General features: G+C 36.2%; 1 non-coding gene across 1 annotated transcript; it reads left to right on the forward strand.

The window, feature by feature from the left end:
* The first annotated feature begins 2160 nt into the window (after positions 1-2160).
* LOC127745094 (small nucleolar RNA R71) lies at positions 2161-2264 on the forward strand. Its single transcript, XR_008006288.1, has one exon. It is a non-coding gene; the product is annotated as a small nucleolar RNA R71 (small nucleolar RNA).
* Positions 2265-5816: the final 3552 nt, after the last annotated feature.

The following is a 5816-nucleotide window of genomic DNA, read 5'->3' on the forward strand; positions in this document are numbered from 1 at the left end:
TGGGGATCCTGTGGGGTCCACAGATCCTGAGGTGATCCTGTAGGGTCCACAGATCCTGAGGTGTCAAGAATTTCTCATCCATGCACCCTTTTGGCGTGTAAAATGCCCTCTATATGTAATTCTGGCGTTTAACGCCAGACTGATGCTTGCTTCTGGCGTTAAACGCCCAAATGTAGCTTGTTTCTGGCGTTTAACGCTAGCCTGATGCTTGTTTCTGGCGTTAAATGCTAGCTTGGTGCTTGTTTATGGCGTTAAACGCCAGACAGATGCACGTTTCTGGCGTTTAAATGCTAGACAGCTCTTCCTCCAGGGTGTGCTTTTTCTTCTGCTATTTTTTATTCTGTTTTTAATTTTTGCAATTGTTTTGTGACTCCACATGATCATAAACCTAATAAAACATAAGAGAACAATAGAAATATAGATAAATAAAAATTGGGTTGCCTTCCAATAAGCGCTTCTTTAGTGTCAATAGCTTGACAGTGAGCTCTCATGGAGCTTCACAGATGTTCAGAGCATTGTTGGGGCCTCCCAACACCAAACTTAGAGTTTGAATGTAGGGGTTTAACACCAAACTTAGAGTTTGATTGTGGGGGCTTTATTTGACTCTTTATTAAGAGAAGCTTACTGTGCCTCTTTTCCATAGTTGCAGTGGAAGATCCTTGAGCTTTAAACACAAGGTAGTCCCCATTCAATTGAAGGACTAGCTCTCCTCTATCAACATCAATCACAGCTATTGCTCTGGCTAGGATGGGTCTTCCAAGAATGATGCATTCATCATCATCCTTCCCAGTGTCTAAGATTATGAAATCAGCAGGGATGTAAATGCCTTCAACCTTTACCAACATGTCCTCTACCAATCCATAAGCTTGTTTTATTGACTTGTTTGCCATCTCTAATGAGATTTTTGCAGCTTGTACCTCAAAGATCCCCAATTTCTCCATTACAGAGAGTGGCATAAGATTTATACCTGACCCCAAGTGACACAGAGCCTTCTCAAAGGTCATGGTGCCTATGTTACAGGGTATTAAGAATTTACCAGGATCTTGTTTCTTTTGAGGTAAAGTTTGCTGAACCCATGTATTTAGTTCACTAATGAGCAAGGGAGGTTCACCTTCCCAAGCCTCATTACCAAACAACTTGGCATTCAGCTTCATGATGGCTCCTAGATTTTGAGCAACTTGCTCTTCAGTTACATCTTCATCCTCTTCAGAGGAAAAATAGTTCTCAGAGCTCATGAATGGCAGAAGGAAGTTTAATGGAATCTCTATGGTCTCTATATGAGCCTCAGATTCCTTTAGGTTCTCAGTTTGGAACTCCTTTTTGTTCAGAGAATGTCCCAGGAGGTCTTCCTCACTGGGATTCACGCCCTTTTCCTCCTTTGTGCATTCTGCCATATTGATTATATCAATGGCCTTGCACTCTCTTTTTGGATTCTCTTCTGTATTGCTTGAGAGAGTACTAGGAAGAGTTTTAGTGATTTTCTTACTCAGCTGACCCACTTGTGCCTCTAAGTTTCTAATGGAGGACCTTATTTCATTCATGAAACTTAAAGTGGCCTTAGATAGATCAGAGACTATGTTTGCTAAGCTAGAGGAGCTCTGCTCAGAATTCTCTATCTGTTGCTGAGAAGATGATGGAAAAGGCTTGCTATTGCTAAACCTCTTTCTTCCACCATTATTAAAGTCTTGTTGAGGCTTTTGTTGATCCTTCCATGAGAAATTTGGATGATTTCTCTATGAGGAATTATAGGTGTTTCCATAGGGTTCACCCATGTAATTCACCTCTACCATTGCAGGGTTCTCAGGATCATAAGCTTCTTCCTCAGAAGATGCTTCTTTAGTACTGTTGGATGCATTTTGCAATCCATTTAGAATCTGAGAAATCATGTTGACTTGATGAGTCAACATTTTGTTCTGAGCCAATATGGCATTCAGAGCATCAATTTCAAGAACTCCCCTCTTCTGAGGCGTCCCATTCCTCACAGGATTCCTCTCAGAGGTGTACATGAATTGGTTATTTTCAACCATGTCAATGAGTTCTTGAGCTTCTGCATACATTTTCATTAGGTGAATGGATCCACCTGTAGAATGGTCCAGTGACATCTTAGAAAGCTCAGATAGACCATCATAGAATATATCTAAAATGGTCCACTCTGGAAGCATGCCAGAAGGACACTTTTTGGTCAACTGCTTGTATCTTTCCTAAGCTTCATAGAGGGATTCACCATCTTTTTGCTTGAAGGTCTAAACATCCACTTTAAGCTTGCTCAGTTTTTGAGGAGGAAAGAACTTGGCCAAGAAGGCCGTGACCAGCTTATCCCAAGAGTCCAGGCTATCTTTAGGTTGTGAGTCCAACCATGTTCTAGCCTTGTCTCTTACAGCAAAAGGGAAAAGCATGAGCCTGTAGACTTCAGGATCTACTCCATTAGTCTTAACAGTATCACAGATCTGCAAGAACTCAGTTAAAAACTGATAGGGATCTTCTGATGGAAGTCCATGAAATTTGCAGTTCTTTTGCATTAGAGCAACTAGTTGAGGCTTCAGCTCAAAATTGTTTGTTCCAATGGCAGGGATTGAGATGCTTCTTCCATAAAAGTTGGAAGTAGGTGTAGTCTAATCACCAAGCATCCTCCTTGTGCCTCCACCATTGTTATTGGGTTCGGCCATGTCTCTTTCTTTTTCGAGATTTTCTGTGAGATTTTCTCTGGATTGTTGTGCTTTAGTTTCTCTTAGTATCTTCTTTAGAGTCCTTTCAGGTTCAGGATCTGCTTCAACAAGAATGTCCTTGTCCTTGCTCCTGCTCATATGAAAAAGAAGAAAACAGAAAAGAAGAGAAATCCTCTATATCACAGTATAGAGATTCCTTTATGTGAGTAGAAGAAGAAAAGAATAGAAGAAGGATGAGAAAAATTCGAACATAGAGGAGAAGAGAGGGTTCGAATTTTTAGATGAAGAGAAGAGTTAGTAAATGAATAAATAAATAGAAAGAGATGACAGGGAGAGAATTTCGAAAATTATTTTTGAGAAAAAAAATTAGTGATTTTTGAAAATTAAGAGAAGAAATAAAATTAAAACTAAAATTTGAAACAATTAGTTTATTAAAAAGAATTTTGAAAAAGAGGAAAGTGATTTTCGAAAATTAGATAGAGAAAAGTGGTTAGGTGGTTTTGAAAAAGATAGGAAACAAACAAAAAGTCAATTAGTTAGTTGAAAAAGATTTGAAAATAAAAAAAATAGGAAGTTAGAAAAGATTTTTGAAATTGATTTTGAAAAAGATATGATTTGAAAAAGATATGTTTGAAAAGATATGATTGAAATTTATTTTGAAAAATATTTGAAAAGGAAATTAAAAAGATTTGATTTTTAAAATTAAAATTGATTACTTGACTAATAAGAAACTAAAAGATATGATTCTAGAATTTAAAGATTGAACCTTTCTTAACAAGAAAGTAACAAACTTCAATTTTTTTGAATCAATCACATTAATTATTAGTAAAGTTTTCGAAAATTATGAAATAAAATTAAGAAAAAGATTTTGAAAAACGATTTTTTAAATTTTCGAAAATAATAAGAAAAATGAAAAAGATTTGATTTTTGAAAAAGATTTTGGAAAGATAGGATTTTTAAAATTGAAATCTTGACTTGACTAACAAGAAACAACTTATTTTAAAAATTTTTGACTAAGTCAACCCAAAGATTTTGAAAATTATGAGTAAAATAAGGAAAAGATATTTTTTTGATTTTTTAATTTTTAATGAAGAGAGAGAAAAACAACTAAATGACTCACAACATAAAAATTATGAATCAAAATACATGATGCATGCAAGAACACTTTGAATGTCAAGATGAACACCAAGAACACTTTGAAGATCAAGATGAACATCAAGACTTATTTTTGAAAAATTTTTTAGAAAAGAAAAACATGCAAGACACCCAACTTAGAAATTTTCAATGCTTACACACTATGAATGCAAAAAATGCACATGAAAAACAACAAAAAACACAAAACAAGAAAATTTAAAGATCAAACAAGAAGACTTTTGAAGAACAACTTGAAGATCATGAAGAACATCCTGCATGAGTTTTCAAAAAATGCATAAAATTTTTTTAAAAACATGCAATTGACACCAAACTTAAAAATTGACACTAGACTCAAACAAGAAACACAAAATATTTTTTATTTTTTTATGATTTTATTAATTTTTTTCGAAAATAATCTTTAGAAAAACGAAAAAGAGAAAAAATTTTTTGAAAGATTTTTGAAAACTTTTTGAAAAGAAAATTACCTAATCTGAGCAACAAGATGAACCGTCAGTTGTCCAAACTCGAACAATCCCCGGCAACGGCGCCAAAAACTTGGTGCACAAAATTGTGATCATCAACAAATAACCAGCAAGTGCACTAGGTCGTCCAAGTAATACCTTACGTGAGTAAGGGTCGATCCCATGGAGATTGTTGGTATGAAGCAAGCTATGGTCATCTTGTAAATCTCAGTTATGCAGATTCAAATGGTTATATTAGTTTTCGAATATAAAGATAAATAAAGCATAAAATAGAGATAGAGATATTTATGTAATTCATTGGTGGGAATTTCAGATAAGCGTATGAAGATGTTGTGTTCCTTTTGAATCTCTGCTTTCCTACTACTTTCATCCAATCATTCTTACTCCTTTCCATGGCAAGCTGTACATTGGGTTTCACCGTTGTCAATGGCTACCTCCCTTCCTCTCAGTGAAAATGGTCCAAATGCTCTGTCACAGCACGGCTAATCATCTGTTGGTTCTCGATCATGTCGGAATAGGATCCATTATTCCTTTTGTGTCTGTCACTAAGCCCAACACTCGTGAGTTTGAAGCTCGTCACATTCATTCAATCCCTGAACCCTACTCGAAATACCACAGAGAAGGTTTAGACTTTCTGAATTCTCAAGAATGCCGCCAATGGATTCTAGCTTATACCACGAAGATTTTGATTAAGGAATCCAAGAGATACACGCTCGATCTAAGGTAGAACAGAAGTGGTTGTCAGTCACGCATTCATTGGTGAGAATAATGATGAGTGTCATGGATCATTGATGAGCGGATAATTTATACACCTTTTGGCATTGTTTTTAGGTAGTTTTTAGTAAGTTTAAGCTACTTTCAGGGATGTTTTCATTAGTTTTTATGTTAAATTCACATTTCTGGACTTTACTATGAGTTTGTGTGTTTTTCTGTGATTTCAGGTAATTTCTGACTGAAATTAAGGAACTTGAGCAAAACTCTGAAAAAGGCTGACAAAAGGACTGCTGATGCTGTTGGAATCTGACCTTCCTGCACTCAAAATAGATTTTCTGGAGCTACAGAACTCCAATTGGCGCGCTCTTAACGGCGTTGGAAAGTAGACATTCAGAGCTTTCCAGCAATATATAATAGTCCATACTTTATTTGGAAATTGATGACGTAACTTGGCGTTGAACGCCAAGTACATACTGCTGTCTGGAGTTAAACGCCAGAAAAACGTCATGATCCGGAGTTGAACGCCCAAAACACGTTATAACTTGGAGTTCAACTCCAAGAGAAGCCTCAGCTCGTGGATAGATCAAGCTCAGCGTAAGCATACACCAAGTGGGCCCCGGAAGTGGATTTAAGCATCAATTACTTACTCATGTAAACCCTAGTAGCTAGTCTAGTATAAATAGGATAAGTAACTATTGTATTAGACATCTTTTGACAGTTTAATCTTTTGACTTTGTAGTCTTTGATCATTCGGTCTCTTGATCATTCAGGGGGCTGGCCATTCGGCCATGCCTGAACCTTTCACTTATGTATTTTCAAC

The sequence above is a fragment of the Arachis duranensis genome, chromosome 2 (assembly GCF_000817695.3).
Source record: "Arachis duranensis cultivar V14167 chromosome 2, aradu.V14167.gnm2.J7QH, whole genome shotgun sequence".
NCBI classification, from domain to species: domain Eukaryota; kingdom Viridiplantae; phylum Streptophyta; class Magnoliopsida; order Fabales; family Fabaceae; genus Arachis; species Arachis duranensis.